Consider the following 21,259-nt stretch of genomic DNA (forward strand, 5'->3'; position numbering starts at 1 on the left):
GCTTTTACAGCACTTTACATGGCGCTGAGCGAATCAGTTCCCAGTGTTTAATTTCTGCTGTGGAGCTGCAATTACGGCTGCATGCTGGGTAAGATTTTACAGACTGTGGGAGAGAGAATGGCATTTTATGATGATAGTTATACAGAATATCATACTGCTTTGGTTTCCCCTGTACTTGTTTGTACGCATGCAAATCATTTGTCTACGACAAAGGCTATAGTGACAACAGCAGTGGGTGAGCAGGGGATGAGGCCATGCATTTGATCTGAAGCCACAAAGTGATGTGCTGTAATTTGACTTGTCGAAGTATCAGGACCACACACGTTATTTTGTTTGGCATGAGACAGTTTAAAGGAGGTACAGTGTATTGTCAACACAAATCCACAGGTCCTCTTACATAGATGTATACAGAACAAAGGATACAAACTGTATAATTTTGATTTGGTGAGAACTTGATGACTACAGTATGATGACACTAGCAGACTCTGGGAAGGAGGACCGGCTGAAGGTGTTGGTTTTATGTGTTTTGCTAGGGAGGGTTCTTGATAGCATAAATGTTGTTGGCTCATGAGCATGTGTAGGGAGGACAGAGTCAAATAGCAGTCCCTGTTATTGATTATGCTGCTGGCTTGCTTCCCGTTGGCTGAGTGGGGGGAGGTGAGACCCCACCCCCATGCTGTAATGTAATGGACTCCAGTCTTTCCTCATTCAGTCTTTCTTCTTTGTCCGTTTCTCCTTCCCTGTTTCTTCATATTCCCATTGCTTACTCCTTCCTTAAATTGATGCTGATGTCCCACTCACTCTTTTTTTTCATGAACCCACTATTTGGAAGTCCAGCTTTAACCTCTGACACATGAACATGACACCCTCCTGGCACTGCATCAGATTAGTCAAAACATAAAGCAGTTGATGCAGAAAATATTTTCAAACTTTGTCTTTTGTTAACATCAAATGGAAGCTGCTTCAGTCCTCCTTAGTCATCCAAACAAATGCAAACCTAACCAAATAAAACAAGAGCAGCTTAACTATTGGCCTCAGCTGAAAGCCATAACATTTGCCTTTCTGTCTCATGTCTACATTTTACCTTACGTCATCCCTTTGAAAGGCAAGCCACTGAAATCATTCGCAATCATCCTATTGTGCCAGTTTTGAATTCCTGCCCTTTCTGTTGTGATAATACTTTATCACATATATATAATATTTGAATCTTGAATGTGCAGCCACATTGAAACACATAGGAAGACCTTGACTAGTCTTTTGACAGTGAAACTTCACTTCTGTTCGGCATTGTCTTTGTGTGTAACTGGTCTCAACTGAAAGTCTCTGACAACTTTGTTTAGCTTAAAAACCATTTCATCACCTCATTGTTCACCTAATTTCTCTCACTGATAACACTTTGAAACTAAGGATATCACCTGAATCCAGCAATTTGTTCAGACAAACGCAAAAGGTTTGCAATCAAGGGAGTCAGTCTATGAATTTTAGATTACACTGCCACATGCTGAGGCTGGTTATATTTTCTTTCTTTGTTTTTTTTTCATTTTTTTATTAAGGCTCTTTTTTTCATTTCCAAGTGTCTTCCTGAGCATGTAGTAGCACCAAAGTTAAATTAGGTTAGAGTAATAAAACCAAACTACATGTGTCTCATTTTCTCTGCTACATAGGGCATACAGATTTTGGACAGAACACAGTGTTCCAGGGGGAGTGAGCAGAATCTCTGTGGGAGTGGGTGGAGTAGGATGATGTGTGAGCTACAGAGTCTACATAATGGTCAAATATTCTGTGGGAGTGCAGACAGAGTATAGACTCCCCAAGAGTATGTCTTTCTCACGGTTTTCCTTCTGCCACGCAAGGTATCATACTCAGGACTTATGACCGAGCCACGCCTTGTGAATAAATGACAGACTGGGTATGATGTGGAGCCTATGGCTTCAGTAGCTTTAGGAAAACAAATACTGTAGTGGTTAGTTGTGACCCACTAATACATCACTTGCTTACAAAGATCAATGTAAAGCTGCTACAGTAAAATACAGCCTTTATTCTGCTGTGTTGAAGCTGAAACTAAGCAGGTGATTGGAGTGTTTCTGCCGCTGTCCGTTGGTCTGTTTGCCCATCTGTCCTAGACATGTGTTTCCTGTTTATTTCCCAGGCAGGTCTGGTTCTGTTTAAAGCTGTATGTGGCAGTCTGTATTTTTGTTTCTCCGTCTCTCCTTATTATGTTGTTAACTCTCTAATTTCCTATGCTTTTGCATAGTACTTATATTGCTCGCTGCATTTCACAAGCAACACATGTAATATGCTTTCAACAAACTGTCATATAAGCATATCGTGTTGCCTGTGATGTCATGTCGGGGATGACTCAGCTGGGAAAGTAGTTTCTTATGTTTTAGTCAAATCTAGCATCCTCAACTGTCACTGAATCATTTTATTATTGATATATTTAGTCTAAAAAAAACAGCAATACAACCATAATTGTTTAAACTGTAATGATGAGGCATCTGATCACTTTTCTAAACTAATTAGTCTGGCAAATATATTCTTGATTAATCAATTTATAGTTTGATCTAAAAGACATTAAAACCTTGTGACAAATCCCCTCTCATAGTGATACCTTTAACTAGTAGATCAAAATCCAAAGATACTGTGTGGAACCGATTGCCAGTGCTGTAATGTCAGACAAGAAGAAGCTGAAAATCCTTAAATTTAAGCAGCTGCAATCAGAGAAAGTGAGATTTTTTTTAAGACTCTGTTTTTTGGGTGGGCATTTTAAGCCTTCATTTGACAGTGGCAGTGGAGAGAGACAGGAAATGGTAAAAAAAAGAGTATAGGGGAATGACAAGCAGCTGAGAGTCTGGCCAGTTGTTATTTAAAAGATGAACTCACCTTTCTTTCTTTGTCCTTTCTAGTCTTTCTAAAGCAAACTTTTATCTTCCTTTGTGAAAAAGGACGACATATAACATGAACACAGATTTTGTAGCATTTGTGTCACATCTTTAAGACACATATAGAGACCTGGTCCTGGTCTCAGTTTAAAGCGCCTGCAGACCTCCAGGAGCAGTTAGGAAACTCTTTTTTAGGTTATTTATGCTGCAGCATGTGTCCAACCTGACCCTACAATGTTTCCCAACTCTCAGCAGTGTGTTTGTGTTGGCCATATCACTTAGTTCTGGCGGTTTTATCTGTTTCACAGCAAAACAATCAGACACCGTTATTCAATGTCTGTACCCTGTCCATGGGTCATGGAAACATGATTTAAGTTAACCCCCAAATAATTCTTCAGAAAAATAGTATCATAAATTGCAGCTGTGCATGATTGCCTAATATACTTATAAAAGTGTGGGTATCACCTATAGGCCTTCACACACAAACAGCTGTTTGGCAGAAACAATTTACCCGATGTGTGGAGGTCAGGGAATGTAAATGGTAAATAGTCTGCACTTATATAGCGCTTTTCTACCTTAGTGGTACTCAAAGTGCTTTACAATGTAAAGCATGTGTCCTATGTGTGCATGGTAAAGAAACACTTGAGGCTGGCAAAGACAATTACAGTTCGGAGGAGATCGCAGCAAATGCCCAAATACTTGTATACCTGTCATTGGAGAGCTCGCTTTATAAACATTTTTTAGACCATCCCTTGCATAAATTTATACATGAATCAATGAACAAGATGTACATCCATTATCTATTCACTGCTTCATCCTCACTAGGATCCCGGGGGGCTTGAGTATATCCCAGCAGACTCAGGGCAAAAACAGGGGACAAATTGCCAGTCTATCACAGGGCTACACTTAGAGACAGACAAACACTCACATTCACACCTACGGACAATTTAGAATCACCAATTAATCTCAACATGTTTTTGGACTGTGGGACTAACCTGGAGAGAACCCACGCTGCACGGGGAGAACATGCAAACTCCACACAGAGAGATCCCAGGTGTCCTCACCAGGATGTAAACCGAGGATCTTCTAGCTGTGAGATGATGGTGCTAACCACCGAGCCACTGTGCAGCCCTGAACACTATATATATATTGCATATATATAAAGCATTTCAGCTAAGTGGAAATTTCATTACATTGATCGGTTGTTCAGACAGACAGTCCTGCCCTCGCTGTCTGCTGCTTCCTAGTTCCTGCTCAGTGATCTTGTTCTCACAGTTCCCTGCTCTAAATGTGCTGTCTTTGATAAGCCTCTAACCAGTAAGCATGCACATGTTTTTATGACTCTCTATTTTCCCACTATCCTTTCACTGTCAGCTGTAGTCTGTGTCATGCCCTCAGGCCTCACTTGGCTTTCGTTTACATAGCGTCACATACTGTATAAACTCCTCCAGCTGCTAATCTTTTGACCATGATTACAAGCCTAACAAATCAGATATCTCTGACACTGACGTCCAGAAAAAAAGGAATCCTCTTTTGCCATCTTTACAGTTTGCGTATTTCCAATGCTGACTGGTTTTTTATCCTGATCTTGTTCACGAACCTTGTTGTGACAGTTTCTGCTCTTTGAGATCTTCCACTTCAACTTTGGCACTACTTTACTGATAAACCTTTTTTTATTCAGTTTAAATTCTGAACATTGTGGGTGTGACATTGTTGATATATGTCAGCAGACATGCTGTGGCTTTGTTGTTCCAATCATGACAAACCAATAAAAATTCAAGTAGGGAATAGTCTGGTTAGAGCCAAGCCACACTTTAATGGCTGTTAAAACATTCCCACTCTAGGATGTGGTCACTAACAATACCTATTAAGGTATTATTGGGTCATTATTATTGATTTTCCTACATTTCCATTATCATATTCATGGCTCCATTTTACATGCAGCCACAAACATGCACAGGTTCGGTTTAGATACTAAACAACTTTTTGCTTTTCTGTTTGTACCTGTTTTGAGTACAGCAATAAATCTCTACTCATTTTCTTGGAAATGATTGTTTCTTTCCTAATTGTTTAACAGTTACATCACTGGCAGTAAGCCAACAGTTATGCAATGTGTAAAATACTGGGTATGATGACCTCCCACTAATTTAAAACATCACAGAGCCAAAAAGCCACATGGTAACCACATGCAGGCTTTCTGTTGGCAATAATAACCTCTGCTGGAAGCCTGAGCGTGTGTGTGACATTGAATCACTGCCAGCTCAAGAGATGACCTCTGACCTCACTGTCTAGGTAAAACAAGGCAGTTTCCTCGTGCTGACTCATAACAATCCAACATCATCTTCTAGCTGAGCTTTGCCTCTTGTGGAGACTCAGTATTTCAGTCTTCTTGCTTGTTTTAGCTTCTTAACGAAAATCATTTAGGCACAAGACAATTATACTTACCATATACTTGTATATTACATGGCATTTATTGGAAGTACTGAAATAGTGAGTGGACAATCTCCTCTACTTCAGTTGTTTAAATACCTCCCACAATCCCTTATATTAAATATTCTCTTAATCTAGGAACCAGATGTTGGTAGCCCAACCACCATCTGGTTCCTGGAGGCCGTCATATCCTTCTAAATTGCCTTGGCTCCGTTTAAAGTGGACACTGGGAGAGGGGTTAGAGGAAAGGCTGGTGTGAATCTACATGAAATCCTAGAATGTAGCTTGCCATCTGCAGCTACAATTAATTGTAAAAGTGTGTTGAATGGGAGTTCAGCAAATACATGCACACTGTTACCTCAGCATTGTGAGATAGTGACACCTTCTGGATAAGGTCGTATGTGTGTGATTTTCGTGATCCTTTTCCTGCCTGACGTCATAAAGGAGTATGTAGTTTTGCTTTCTTTGGATAAAGAATTCTTAGGTTGAGGAAAAATGGTTTGCCTGTTTATGAGAAACCCCATGGTTTTATTGTTGTTCTCATATGACAGTGAATCATGTGCACTTTTGCTCAGGACAAACAGGAAGGACTGGGAAAAATAACAAATGCTGTGTCATAATACCTCTAGGCTGTGTGTGTAGTCATAACAGAACTAAAGTAGACATTTAAAAATAACTACCGGTAAGTTGTTTCTTTTATAATATAATTGCAAAATAATTTCATTATTTTTGAAAGAGCTAACTAGTAACCAGTAACTACATTTCAGTAGCTTGAACACTTCTCATGTATACTGCTGTGTGCTTCTTTTTTTTACATGCCCAGTTAACAGAAAAACAAAAAATTTGGAACTTTCACAAACAACAGCCACAACATAACCCAGTAGTAGTGTTGTGCATTCATCCAGTAGTCTCAGGAGATTCAGTAACACTGTGATTTTCATTAGAAGTAAAATTGATGAAAAACTTTGGGGAAAATGTGTGTCCTCCGACTTTACAATAGTGGTGAAAGAGATTAAATAAAGCAAGATCATTGCTTGTTGTCTGCATGTACCTCGAAAAATTGGATTATGTAAAAACATCTTAAGGATGCACCAATGTCTTTTGTTTTGAAAAATGTAGATTAAATCAAATATAGACATATTTATGTACAAGTTCAAACTTGTTTTTTGATATGACAGACTTAATTTTGCTACTATTACATCTGCTCTTTTCCTTTTAATGAGAGTGCATAAAAACCAAGTCACTAATTTATGCTTCAAAAAGTTGCTTTTTTGTGTTTGACATTTACTTGTGTGCCACTTCTCATTTTGACGTGTGAAATTTAGTAACTCAGGATAAACCACATTCTTTGTAAGAGTGAAAAGAAACTTTTACTTGAAAATATGTATTTTTATGAGCAGGAAAAAACCCTTTTGTTATAATGTAGCTTATATATATATTGAAAAAAAATGTTGTCCACAGAAGCCGTCCTCCTCGAAGGTGATGAACCCTTTAAATGTGTGTAATCCCAGCTAACTGGGAAAAGGTTGGTCTTTTACTGTTCAGGGCATACCCTCAGTGTTTATCGAGAATTACAATCCAGATGTATACCAGCCAACACATTCATTTCTATTCCACTGATAAGTCTAAAAATGCTTTCAATGTAGTAGCTTGTAATCTAACAATAAGGAGTGCTTTGAAGTGTTTAATGTCCATTTTTATTCGTTGCATTGGAACGTATTGTTAACTAGCTACACCAATGCAAGAAGGAAAACAATATGCAAATTTTAATACATGGCAGATTTTACGTAAAATTTAATCAAACTGAGTGGAATAAAAGGAGCAAAAACCTGTGTTGTGTTTTGCACTGAATGTATTTGTTGGTATATTTGTTGATGATTTTTTTGATTTGTGAGTTAGGTGTTTGGTCTATAAAATGCCAAAAAAAAAGATGAATTATGTCAATTTTCAAAGCTGATCAATACATTTTCAAAATAGCGACTGAATCATTTTCGGCTGAAAGCTGATTGAATAATCCTTGCAGCTCTTTTTCAGACATCTTTGCATCCATTTAACATAACATCAGGAGAATGTTTATTGAACCCTTTGCCACAGAACGATAATAGGAAAACAAGAAACTGGCAAAAGTGCTATCTCTTTCATGTACAAAACAGTAGAGGATTCTTCTTGTGCAGCAAAAAATACTGTGTTCAAAAAACAGGAATGTTGTGTTTGGTTAATAATTTAGGAGTGGAGGGCAGTGACATTTTGTAAAACCACCTACTCTGTACCAGCAACAGCAATGTTGTATTTTTTTTCCCACCTATCTCGTGGTTAGTGTTTACTCATGGCAATGAGGATTCAAGTGTTAGCAGCACTAAGTAACATTGATCCCACTAACCTTGGCTGACACCCATTCTCTCCCTCTTTTTTTTCTCACATACTCCCATACATTCTCAACTACAGGCTGTTTCTGAACCCAGCTGACACATCGCTAATTTATTGTTGCATCTAAATCCTCTAGGTTTTCCTCATTCTGTTAAACTTGTGTCAGTTTGATCAATTTATAGCAGTTTTCCCTATCCCAGCATGGATGTTTTAAAGTATCCGGTAAATCCCTCTCTATGCAGACGCTGATACAGACTGTCACTAACCCTTGTGTCTGTCCTCTCCTTCGTGCCTTGTGTTGCGTAACAGGCCGTGTTGTTTACCTGACAGGTTTAAAGGCTTAGGACATCATTAAATGCAACACACAGACATTTATGCGCGCACGCACATACGTACACAAACAAAAGTAAGTATAACTGCAGCCATCTGACATCAAACCAAGTGGAGCTTGATACAACTAAATCCTTCTTACTGTGTGAGTTGATAGCCCCTCTTTAAGCTCTGCCTTGACACATCTGTCAATTTCCTGATGCTAACAGCAGATGTTCAGTTTTGTCTTCACATGGCCTGGTGGATGCTCGCTGGAAACTGCTTATGAGAGGAAGTAGTGTACAAGTCTTTTTGTTAATTATTGAAATTATTGGTCATGAACTGCAACAATTTTAAAGGTTATGTCAAAATTTACACTCTTTGTATTGATAGCCCAATGACAGCCTGATGAGTCAACATGAATTCCTAAGTGACCAACATATCTCAGGCTGACAAGAACATTCATCTGACTGATGTGGCCAGAAGACGGCAGCAGAAATTGAGCTGCACTGAGTCTGCAGGCTTTAAAGCCATGTCTTCCTCAACACTGGAGCTTCAATGTCGCTTCTGTGTTTTATAAAAAGTTCAGGATTAGCCTAATCTGGTTAAGTGATTAGTGTCCACCTGACATGCTCTTAGACCAACAGATTATTGGGCAGCCAATACAAAGGACGACAGCAGAGTGCCAGGTTCACCAAAGCTTGGCTGGAGCAGAGGCTTGTCTACCATTGTCTATCCTGTTTGTGGAGCTGTAGCTCATCTTTAACTGTTTCCAGCTAACATCTAGCTCAACCTGGGCTCAGATTAGGTGTGTATGGCACAGACTCAAGGATGACGCTTTAACAGCACTCAACACAGTGATGGTGATGTCCACTAATAGAACTGGAAAAATATCTTTATTTTATCATTTATATGTAATTTGCAATTAGAAATTTATTTTTGTATTTTTTTATTTTTATGTTCTAATTTATTATTAGTTGGTTTTCTGGTAACATCAGGCAAATATTGTTCTTACAGAAATTAAATATCGGAGTGAAGTTTATGCTGGGATGCTATATGTTGTTGGTCTTCCAATAGGTTTAAATGCTATAGCACTAAATAAAAAGAATGGAAATCTTTCAGACCACAATGTCGTGTCACCCAATAGAGAGACACTTACATATATACACATGGGGAGGTGTGTGCCGGTGTGATGAGTCAAGACATCAGTGATAATTACTACATTCAAGGAAACCTGCTTGATTGGAAGATGGCATTAGGCCTTGGTAAGTAGGTTGGGTTCAGGACGTTTTTTTGAAAATTGCATTAGATGCAGTGGTGCAGATCTCTGCTGAGAGAGTTCCAGAGGGTGGAGGCTGCCACACTGAATGATCTGGCCTCCAAGGTACACGTCTAGGCTGGTGTAGGGAATAGTGAGCAGACCCATGTCCAAGAACAGCAGATTTTGGGACAGGGTCTAGGGTTGGAGGCGGTCTGAAGGGCAAAGTCATGAAGGGATTTGAGATACAGAACTTGAACCGGAGCCAGTAAAGATGGATGAGGGTGGGGATGATGTGCTGTCAGGGCTTGCTGTGGGTAAAAAACCTGGCAGCTGAGCTGTACACATATTGAAGCCTGTCCAGAGCTTTGCTAGTCAGCCTAGACAGAGCTTTATTGCAATAATCCAGATGGGAGGAGAAGAAGGCGTGGATAAAGGTCTCAGCCACAGTCTCCAAGTGATGTCTCTGAGTTGTTAGAGTGCAGGTTTGGTGATGGACTTGATGTGGGACTGGTATGAGAGCATGGAGTTCAGAATGACACCTAGGTGGTGGTCTTCAGGGGAGCAGACGTTGTTTTGTTTGTTTTTTTACACAAAAAGTAGTGTGCCATCTAATCAAATGCTAGGTTGTATAATAAAAATCGGTTGGGTTAATAAAATAGTGTTGGTAATTGCATCAACCTAATGTGTGCAATTTAAACTCAGATGTTTGCATTAGTTGATTTAAAACTAAATTCAGGTTGAGGTAACTTAATGAAATTAGCTTGGTGACTTTATCACTCTTCACCTTCACCTTTGAGTTCAAGGATTAGGGTTAGTCCTCTCCTCTACCTTTGTCACTTTCAGATATTTAAGATTAAACGTACCTTTAGTTTATGATGAAAGGCTAATTCCTCCTAACTCTAAGTTATCTAGTTATCATAACTCAAAAACACTGACAAGTGCAAGAGCTCAGTTTTATTGCTATCCTTTTTTTTTTTTTTTTTTTTTTAAATCTAACTGGCAGTTAACACAGGACTGTTGGAAGTGCTTAGTGGATGGTTCAGAATGATTCACAAGAATTTCAATAGTTGATTAAGCTTGATGGCATTTATCACACAGTAATGCCTGATGTATATGTGAGAGTACAAAGCGGATATTGAGACTTAGCGTCAAGTTGTCATCATCGTTCCAAGCTCTGTTATTCTGTGTGCTTCTGTGCTGTGCTGATCGATCTGCACCTACGACATCCTGGAGGTTGGACAGGAGGTCACACCGTAAATGAAACTGCTCACTCAGGCAGCACCTGCAGTTTAAAATAGTACACACTTATTGATTTAAAGTGATATACTGCACAGCTTTTACTTAGGATGGCAAGAGTTGTCTCTGCTCTGCCAGTGCCCCAAGCTTGCAAAAATGTGCTTTCTGTGAAGAAGACAAAATCTTTGCTTCTTGTTTGTCCTGCATGCGTGCACATCCATCCCTCTGGAAGCTGTCTGTCGGTTTTTACTACCACTTTCTGTTTCCCTGGCTTTCTTTGCTCCTCCCCTTTGTGTGTGCGTTCACACATGCACAATCAAGTGTGGCGGGGATCAGTAGCTCAGGGAGGTTAAGGGAAGGGAGGTAAGCGTGTGTGCGTGTGTGTGTGCGCGCGTGCTTGCAGGTCTTTCGGTGGGAGGGTGAGGGTGCTTTGTGATGCATGGCTGATGTCGCTGACATCGTCGTCACAGGCCACTTTTCACACACACACTAACACCCACACATGCTGTCACAGAAATAGCTGATCCTCACATTATCCACACAGCACAGCCAGCATTCCTGACTTCTGCACCTCACTAGCAGTGTCTCTATACTTTGAACCCCCGTTACTGGAGTTCTCTAGGAACTACTGCTTGGACCCCCTCCCTTCCACCTCCCTTTTCAGCCCCGCTCCCCAGAATGGAGCAGAGGGGAGGCTCTCGACGGAAGGGTAAGTTTTCTCGACTGAGGTACTGCTGAAGTTGCCCTTTGGTAGCATCACTATTTATTATTAGTACTTCATTTCTTTTGTATAGATTGATGGACTTTCTATGGCTCACCTGGAGTAGAGATTGAATTTTGTCTCGTGTAATGACTCTCCTTCAGATAAATCTGGCTTCAACGGACGTTTTTGTGTTATCAGTCCCGATACTAGATTGTGAAGTGATTGAGAGGCTGAGATCTTGTGTCTGATGTTTAGGAACTATTAGATCAAAAGTCATGCTGCTTGAAAGAAGTGTCATCCTGTGTGACTTATGGGCAGGGGCATGGCACTAACCTTGCCAAGTAGAGTTCAATTCACTCCAAAGATGTGTGCATTGATGTCTAGCAAATTTATGCTATAGTGCATCCAAATGAAATCATTGTTGTTGTTTTTGTTTGTATATTTCTATTTATCATGGCTTGTTTCTTTTATGTTAACCTTGAGCCAAAATAATTTCTTTATTTTTTGCTTGCAACATTTGAACTTGTGATAGGTTGTCTGTCTCTATTTTTTATTTTTGTTTATTTATTTATTTACTTTACCTCCGTCTCTGTCCTTTTTCGTTACCCGTCGGCTAACATTGGCAGTGTTAGGCAGCTTACAGCGTCATCACAGTGTGCAGCTTAGTGGTTATAAATAGGATGCATGGTCATTTATTACCACAACCATTAGCACATCCTCTGTGTACCTGCTGGTACATTTGTACTAGTCAGTAAGCAGAGTGCTGATGAAGTACGACTTAAACCCTCGCTCTGAACATCATCTGTAGCCAGTAATGTCATCACCAACACAAAACGCTGAGAAGAAATTTAGAAAAGAAGCGTTGGCAGAAAAGGGTGGCAAAAAATCAGCAGACACTTTTTGACAAATGACAACCGACCGTCTGGACTCATAGCCATCTTCCATTTTGCACTGTAGCAGTGTCAGGGAATCCCACTCCGTTATGTAACAGCGCTGGCTGTGATGTAAAAGAATGCAATTTAATTTTTAGATGTTGGGGAGGTCAAGCAAGTACCAACGCTGAGGATTCTCATAACCATCTGCACTCCTGCTTATCCTACAATGCTACTATGAATGTGAACAAAGAAGTAGATTCTAATGGTGGAAGTAGTTGTCTCTGACGTGTCTGCCGATTTCAAGCAATTTGAAGTACGCACAAATGGATTTTCATTGTAGGGTGAACTGAAGTACAACATTCAGGAAATGAGTCAAGATACATGTTGTATATGTCAGGCTTTGTGAGGTGGTTAAAGACATTTGTAGTACTTTGGCTAAAACAAAATTTAAAGTGTGCCCCTTAAAATGGAATACCTATAAAATGCCAAAATAGCATGGTTAGACACTGAGTTTAACTTCTTAAAATGATTTGCTCTAGAACATTTACTGAATTTTAAATCTACTGAGTGCTGAACAGTGAATGTATTTTTAAGAAAATACCAGTTTGATTTTTCCCACCTGTTCTGGCTTTTCAAATACCAGCATGCACATTTTTTATTTCCTGACCATGCTTAGAGCCTTTTGGCAAACGGCTTGCCCTGTCATGAGCAAAAGACCATTTTATATATTTTTGTGTGCATTCAATTATAGGTTGAGTTCTTATAAATATACGTAATGATGTGTCTCATACACATCATAGTTATTTCTTGTCGAACTGCTTCGATGTTTTTGCCACTCAAATATGCACTTTCTGGTAAAGGGGCTGACGTATTTGCAAGTTAAAATAATAAAATGAAAATTAAATGCATGAATACAGGAAACAATTCCATATGAATGTTCAAAATATAAAACACTGACAAAAGTAATTAAATAGATGTAATCCTCATTAACTCTAACTGAATTGTCTCTAAGTGAACTAATTTAATCTTTGCTTGGCAGTTTGCATTGCTGTCGTGCTTGTAGCCGTACTAAGGCATTGCACCTATTAGAGGGGAGGTAATTTAATCTGTGTTAGTTAGATAGTTAGTTTGGTCCTTTCCAACGGCATGCTATGTACCCTTTAGCAATGTCACAGTTTTAGGGGTCACCTAATGTGCTATAGCGCAGGAAGTGTGTCCTCGCCACCTGCAGAAGTGGAACATGTGCGTGCGCACACACACACACACACACACACACACACACACACACACACACACACACACACACACACACACACAGCCCTCACCATATAATACACCTGCATTCATTCATCAACAATTACACAAGAGGATTCTCCCTCTTCTCCCTCTTTTTTTATCATCCAGATCCATCGGCTGACTTCAGTCTGGCTTCTAACATATAAGTTTTGATAGTGTTGCTATCAGTGCATGACAAAAGTGCACATGTAATTACAAGAAACTGTGAACACCAAGCTCACTACCGAATCACTTCTTACATGTGCCTGATAATACTACACAGAAAAGCTTTCAGGGGCAGTAGCCTGTTTACAGTGCATGCAGGCTATGTACCAGCTGCCACTGAACAACATTAGCTAACGTAGCATGAATTTTGAGTTATGTTTGGCCACATGGCAAATGAAACGCTTCTGTTAGGTCCCCTGTTGCTGTCATTTGCCACTTACAGTGAAGAGATCATTCTGGGCTTAGTTTTTTGAAGTACATTGATGAATATGCGCAGTGTTTAGGCTATGATTTTTTGGGGCTAATGCTTTTGGTTGGTAATAATATATGTTGTTTTAAACGTACTGAAAGTTATATGCAGGTTTGGGGAAAGAAGAAGATTGTGGGGCAGAATGTGTTTACTCCTGACTCACTCCTGTAATGATGACAATGATTAGAAAACAGACTGCAACATCCATCAAAAGCAAAAATTAGACCTTTTTTCAAAAGCAAAGCTCTGTTGTCGGCTTTGTTTGACATAGTCCTCTACTGGTTGTGCATTTTTTATTTTTGTAATTATGCACCTATGTTTAAATAAATGCAAAGTTATAAGGGGAGAGTTGAGAAGAATCATTAAAAGAGACGGACTGCAACCCTGTGTGCCCTTCATTCGATGGGCTTCAGTGTTTGCAGTTGTTTGATTGGGAACACAAGACGATTATTTATCCCTCTAGCTGGATACGTTGCCGTTTTAAAGACAGACAGTTTTCTGCATCTGCTTTATTCTGAGCAAACAGGAAGCATCACATATGTACACACACTTACCTTTTAAGTTCTCCTCTCATACCCAGGTGTATATTTGCCAACATTTACACCATTTACTCTGTTTGAACTAGTTTATATGTACGTGCATCATCAGCATTCCTGACATGAAAACAGATGATGTCAAGGTTTGGTATAAAGCTGGACTGTGTCAAGAAGCAGAATGCAACTGATCAGTCGTCATAAATGAACTGGTTTCTTCCACATTCAGACCAGAACAGAAGAATAGCTTGTAGCCTTTTGGGAAGCCAAACCAGACTGTTTTCATTCAGGTAGAATATGATAATGCCAGTAATGCATATGACTAAGGTCCCTTTTTTTTTTTGAGGAACCGCAATCGACAGTCTCAATCATGTTTAGAAATAAACATGCATTTCCAGGAAGCAATGTGAGTTTGTCCAAGGTAAATGGCAACATGTGTAATGTGCAGACGCTAACATCTGTTAACTAGGCCAGTGTCTTATCGCTGCTACTGTATATGAATCTAGACCATGTCCCTCAGGACCGTTTGCCACAGCACACAAAAGCACACTCACACACAATGTTGACATTTCCACTCCAGCACTCCAGATTATACGTAAGACAGAATGACAGACAGATCATCTTCATCCTCCATTGCTGTCTCCTGTTTTGTCCTTTTGCTTTTTCTTTAGTACATAATCTGCTACAACAATTGCTTCAGTAAATGCAGTATTTGACATCTAGAGAGGAGATTTGTGGCAGCTGTCACTTTTTCCTTCCTTGTAATGGTGATGTGCAAGTGCAACTTGAGGTCAGTGGAGGATTTACTGACATGGAGGTGGGACAAATTTGTTGCTACACACGGCTCACGTGATATTTTTAGCTTAAAAAGACATGAGATCACAACTTGCATATGATACAGATAAAGCAGCAGAGAAATCTAAGCATAATACCAGCATTTTTTTCCCAAATGCGGTTAATCCTAATGAAAAGTCTCTGTTTGCTGTTGTGTGTTTGTTTGTTGTTGTTTTGTCAGGACCGGTACGATTACTGGTATTGAAGGAGACTGATAACTGATATTTGGAACCAATATACATTTGCAGTTTGCCTTTGGTGAAATGACTTTATGTTTTCCATATGTTTAACTCAAAGAGAACTTTTTAACATTTATTTTTCAGTGTTAATAAGCTTTTACTGATAATGTGTAGCCCATTGAAAAAGTGTTTTTGGTGAGACAGACAGGTGCTCATGACCACAGTGTGGCGTCTACAGACAGAGTGGGACTACACATTGTAAAAATACCCGATACTGATAATTGCAAAAATGCTAAATATCAAATCAGATAATCAGTCAGGCCAATAATCAGTCAGCGTCTCGTTTTTAATTCAATAACACGGAGGATACTTCAGCACACACTGAACACAGTGCTATAAAGAAAACTGTGCCGATCAAGGCATGCCAAATCCAAAAAATCTTTTTTCCAATGCCAGTAGTTTTATTCAAACGCTGGGAGATTTTCAGGTCAGAACGCCAAAGTCTGATATTTGATAAATATATCACAGATCACTTCTTATGTTAAACCTCAATCTTGACATTGAAAATAGACTGACAACGTTTTCCTGACTCAATGCCCACATATTTGAAGAAATTCCATCTGCTTGTAAAGTCTGTAAGATGCACTTGGGAGCTCTGTCTGTGTGTCTTAACTGCAGCATAGGACCGTATTACCAGCCGCCCACCTACCTTGCGGAATAGGTGGACGGCTCTGTTCACTTCCTGACTGACGTCTAAACCACTTTACATGTGGACATGAAACCACACCTGATTTGGAATCAGAACTGCCAGTTTTAGCCTGCTGCCTCGTCTCAAAGAGGATTTAACTAGTGTCACTTAAGACAATGATTACCTGTGGACTGTTGCACCTGACAGACTGAGTGATGACTGACAGGCTGATTCACCCTTAGCTGCATCCTCACTGTACGTTTACTGTATGGTACCTTAAAGTCACTCCCAGTTCTCCACACTTAGCGAAACACTGTGTCCTCACCTAATATGTTTCTGCTATCTCACGCAGGCTGTGTTTTAAAGAGCTACACAGTACAAGGACGTAATGACTTTCTCTGTGATTACCACCGGGCTAAGCCATGCTACAAGCCTCTTATTCCCCCTGCAGCTGGATCAGGCAGTAAAAGTTACCCATGAAATCCCCGCTGCAGGCAGAGTTCACCATACGCAGCTCTATTGATGAATGAAGCGTGGCCGGCAGAGATTTGGTAAAACTCTTCAATGTATGGGGTTGGAGAGTAAGAGGCAAATATTGATTCATGGTTATAAATGTTTCCTGTTCTACCTTGAGGATCTGCAGTGATGAATTAAATGGAACTAGTGGCCTAAAACACAAATAGAAGCCATAGACACAACAACAACAGATACTCCTGTAGAACGGAGATGAAGAGATCACCATCTGAAAGTATGGATCATTATTAAAAGAAAAAGGAAAACGCCTGAAATGTTTATGCTCTGTAGCTCTTGATTGGCTCAGTCTGACTGTTAGATCCTACAGTCTGTTGTGCATTTTTGAGTATGTTCATTATTTTAAGGCAGACTTTAAGGATATTAATAATACCTTCCTCCTTCGTAGTATTTAGCAGAAAATACTCAGTTGAAAATGCTAAACATTCACTGGGTTCAGATGTTCATGTAAGGATTTCATCGAGCTCTTTGTAAAATGACTGTCTTCTTGATTTTAAACTCTTCTCTTAATTTTCTGGACAAAATGAGAAATAGTCAGCTGCAGCCCCAAGTACATTTGTGTGACTGGTAAACCGCTCCGTGAAGGCTCCTCCGGTTGAGTTAAAAGTGGGTTAACAAAATTCAAAGAGTAGGACTGCTTGCAACGATACACACCACATTCATCACCTTCCCTCTGCAGCCTTTTTACAAGTTTTTACCTCTAGAAGTAGAAGGTTTACATATAAAATAGTTTCCAGAGAGACTAATAAACTGCTGTTAACTGCACACATCTAGTGCTTGCAAAGCAGCTTCTCCTCTCTTCTAAACGTTGGCAATGGTTCTGAGTTATTAAACTTGCTAGATGCTGTTGCTGCTTCATTAATTCACTGCATTCACTGACTTGTGGACTTGCTGCATTTGTCGTCCATTTGATTTTCTGTCCTCTGGTCATTCTTGTGGGTACTCTGGTATGAACTCTGTCCATAGTCACCACCTCTGTTTTGTTTCCTGTCGTATTTTCCTCTTAAATTCCACTTGAACCTCATATGTATTTTACTGTTTGTCCTATTGGCTTTTATTTATAGTGTTTTATAGTCTATAAAGCACAATGTGACATTTTTGACTGCGTGTTTGTTTTGCAAAGGCTTACGCCAGCAGAGTTTTATTATTACCCTTGTCGCACGGCAGAACTGGGATCTGCTTCAGCCGCTGACACTTTATCTCACTCCTCCTCACTCACAGTCGCAGCTCTGAGACAGCAGCAGCCTGAGGGTTGCATTATTGTGACTTCTTTTTGAGCCTTAGAAGAAGAAGGTACAATTTGGTGAATCCAATTTGGGGAAATGAAGAGGTTGAACTTCCTCCTGCTTAGTTTCAACATTTCTTTTTTCTCTCAATCAAACCAAAAAAATCTGAGTTTGCGCATCTGCATCACATATTTGTATTCATGACTACATTTGTGGTGTGAGTATAGACACCACTACGTCATTATCTGTGAAATAAACGAAGACGATGGAGGAATAAGAAGCACACACAGACAGATATTCTTTAGCTAACACATCCCTCAGTGTTCACACTTGGACTTGTCGGGTATCTTATCCCTGCATTCTCAGCTGTCTGTTCATTCAAAATATTTGCTCAGTGCCTTCCTGTGTATGTTGTCGGCCCTGGCATCAAACACACAACGCCGTTCACCGTTTGGTGCTAGAATGCTTTCTCGGCAGACAGCTTGGTTTTTATGTGTCACATGGACCGACTGTCTGAGTTCTGTTGTGGCTGAAGAAGATACAATTCACAGAACAGTGTGTTTCCAAATGACTGTTGCCGATTGTAAGATAAATCGTGAGGCTTAAATATGAAACCTTAAGAGTTGTGTATGTGATGTACCTCTGATGAGATCCAGTTGTGTTCTGATTTTAGCATGTGAGTATGTGAGTTTAAATCTTTGTAAGAGAGTGTAAAATGAGATTAGGCAGCATCCACATGAACGCTGTGAACGCTGACAGTAATGGCTCCTCAGTTATGTTTCCAGTGGAGGATCTGACAGTTTTGACTACGGTGTCGACTCCAAAACAACAAATGGTAGTTACTGGATGTATCTTTGAGCATGCAGGAAATACAACAATGGAGTGTTTGCTTCTTAGTGTTTTTTAGTTTTTCTACATTAGGAGGGTAGAAAAGTGAAATGGAGCATGTTGTTGTTATTTCCAAGTTTAATCACTCAGCATTAACACCCAGCAGATCAAAAGTCAAAAGTGGTCATAATACAAAAACACATATCTCACATCAAGAACAAGAAATATGGCAGGCAAGCAGCACAACATTGGTGCTCTATTGGCTCAGTACTACCTGTCTGTGTAATAGGTATGTCTTCTGATTTTGTCACACCACACAAAACTGTATTTTAACCACACAGCCAAAGTTGATTAACTAAAAAAAAAAGCAAAATACATAAAATTAGGTTTCAAAATGGTGAATAAGTAAGCTTTACTCTCTCCTCGCTGAAGATGCTGATTGACTGCTGTTCCTCACACCAGCTCAAGTTAACCGTAAATAGTGTGGCAACAGACCTGAGTTCATTTTAACAGAAACAAAAACAGGTTAGATGTGAAAATGCAAAAGCATTTCCATCACTTGGTGGCTGTGGACTTTTACCTACTATAATAAACTCACCACACAAGACAGCTTCCACTCATTGGTGAGCATGTACTTCTTATAATTGTCTAGCTGTGTGTTTTCAGACATGGTCATCTGACACGTATGTGTTTAGAAACACATCTCTGAGTTGTTTCTGTCTCATGCTGTGTCATACTCAGACATTGCCTTCTGAGTTGTATTTTGTAGTCAGCATGTGTTAAGGTCATTTATCTACATCCATCACGCTCCTCGCTGTAGCATCACGCAATATGTTTATTGCTGCAGTTCTTATAATAGTTAAAGGCACATTAACTTCTCTATGTCCATATAATTTGACCCTATGTTTACTGGATTGAGTAGCAGTTTAATTGTACGGCTGGTTGTTCAGGTGTTCGTATTTTAATGTGTTTTGTACAAACTTTTTATTAATATTTTTTATGAAAGCTGAAGCATGGTGATTCCTTCTTTAGTTGTCTTCCACAAGCATAAGAGTGTATTTTTTATCTCCCAGATTGTCTTTATTTTATGCATAATTTATTTTCCTCTTTGTGTATAAGCTGACTAAATGTATCTTTGGTGAAATTAGAATCAGCGTCTTTATTCATTTGCCAGAAAATATTTCAATCGGTTATTGGCTCATCTCAGTCACATAGTGTGAGAGTCCATTTGCTTTTTCTTTTTAGATATGAATTATTTAGACATATTATGAGACATCATCATCATGCTCCAGATTATTAAACATTTATATAAAAGTCAGACACGCACATAAGTGAGGCAGACTCTAAAGTGGCTGTGGTGTACAAGTGTCCACTGTTTGAAAGTAATACTTTCAGTTAAAGTTCTTTTAGAAGTTGTTGTAGAGTTGTTAAAATCACTTACAATGGCAATTAGTTTTTATTTTATTTTTTTATATTTTACCCTGTCTGCCTCTGGTATTTTTTTTCTAGGTTTAAATAAGAAAATGGGGATGTGTGACCCTACAACAGGATTCTGATTGGGTATGATCCAGACATTTTCTAATGGATCACATTATCTGTACAAAGCTTTCTCCAGTTGTGATCTTGTGTTGCGTTTCATTTGTGACAGGACATCATTGTTATAGCAGATCAACAGTGGGCAGTGCAGAACAAGACTATCAACGGAAAGCTCAGATACACTCTGTCTTCCTAACACAAAGCTATTTATTTTTGTGTGTATGCTTCAGAGCAAAATACACACATTACCTGATTAGTAATGTTGAAGACACCATTGATGAAGCATACTTGCACATCTCTCTTGAGAAAGCAGGTTCTTACAGGGTTCCTGTGCTGTAGGGAAAGGTATGGAATTAGATTTTAGTCATTTCTAGGTCTTAATAAGAATAGTAAATAGAAGAGTGTGGACATTTTTTGTGTTTTTTTCGAGTTATGCGCTATCCCATTTTCTAAAAAAATCCAGAATTTCCAAAAACACATTGATCACACAAACCAGAGTGCTTTTAGTGGTGTTTGGAGCAGGAAGGCAGAGCAGCCAAAATGTTTGGCAAGTATGTCTGAAAGCGAAGGCCAGAGCAAGCATGATGCCTTCGGAAGCAGTGACTGCGGTCACTGTGAGGCCTACATGTCGCCGATAACTTCCCTTAGAATAATTGTCATTTTGCTTGTGACTGTGAGGTTGGCAAAGAAAATGTTTTAAAGAAAGCAGAGGACATGAAAACTTCTAATTTGTTATTGTATAATGTCTTAATGACATTAATGTTATGTGTAGCTGTTGAGTATTCATTTGCAATTTGTTCAATAAGAACATGTTGGAAATAATTTATTTTGATTCTTTATTCAGTAGAAGAAGCTATTGAATGTTTGGGAGTCAGTGTTCCCACCGTGTGTGTTACAGCAGGAAGTCGTAGGAACTCTTGAACTATGTTATTGCACATCACAGGTTTTCCTCATATTGAGTTGGGCTGATTTATAGCCAGGATGTAACATAACCGTTTGATTTTAGAAACAATTATTTACAGTATAAACATCATAAATAATCATCAGCTGTTTGTACTCTGATATCAAATATGGTTTGAAAAATCTACAAA

At 39.3% G+C, this 21,259-nt stretch overlaps 1 protein-coding gene across 5 annotated transcripts in view; it reads left to right on the forward strand.

Annotated features, from left to right (window-relative positions):
- The window catches only part of slc12a7b (solute carrier family 12 member 7b), a 62,087-nt gene that overhangs the window by 14,901 nt on the left and 25,927 nt on the right, over window positions 1-21,259 (forward strand). The gene's annotated exons all lie outside the window — the stretch shown is intronic.

This window comes from Stegastes partitus, unplaced genomic scaffold (assembly GCF_000690725.1).
Source record: "Stegastes partitus isolate 25-593 unplaced genomic scaffold, Stegastes_partitus-1.0.2 Scaffold516, whole genome shotgun sequence".
Lineage (NCBI taxonomy): Eukaryota > Metazoa > Chordata > Actinopteri > Pomacentridae > Stegastes > Stegastes partitus.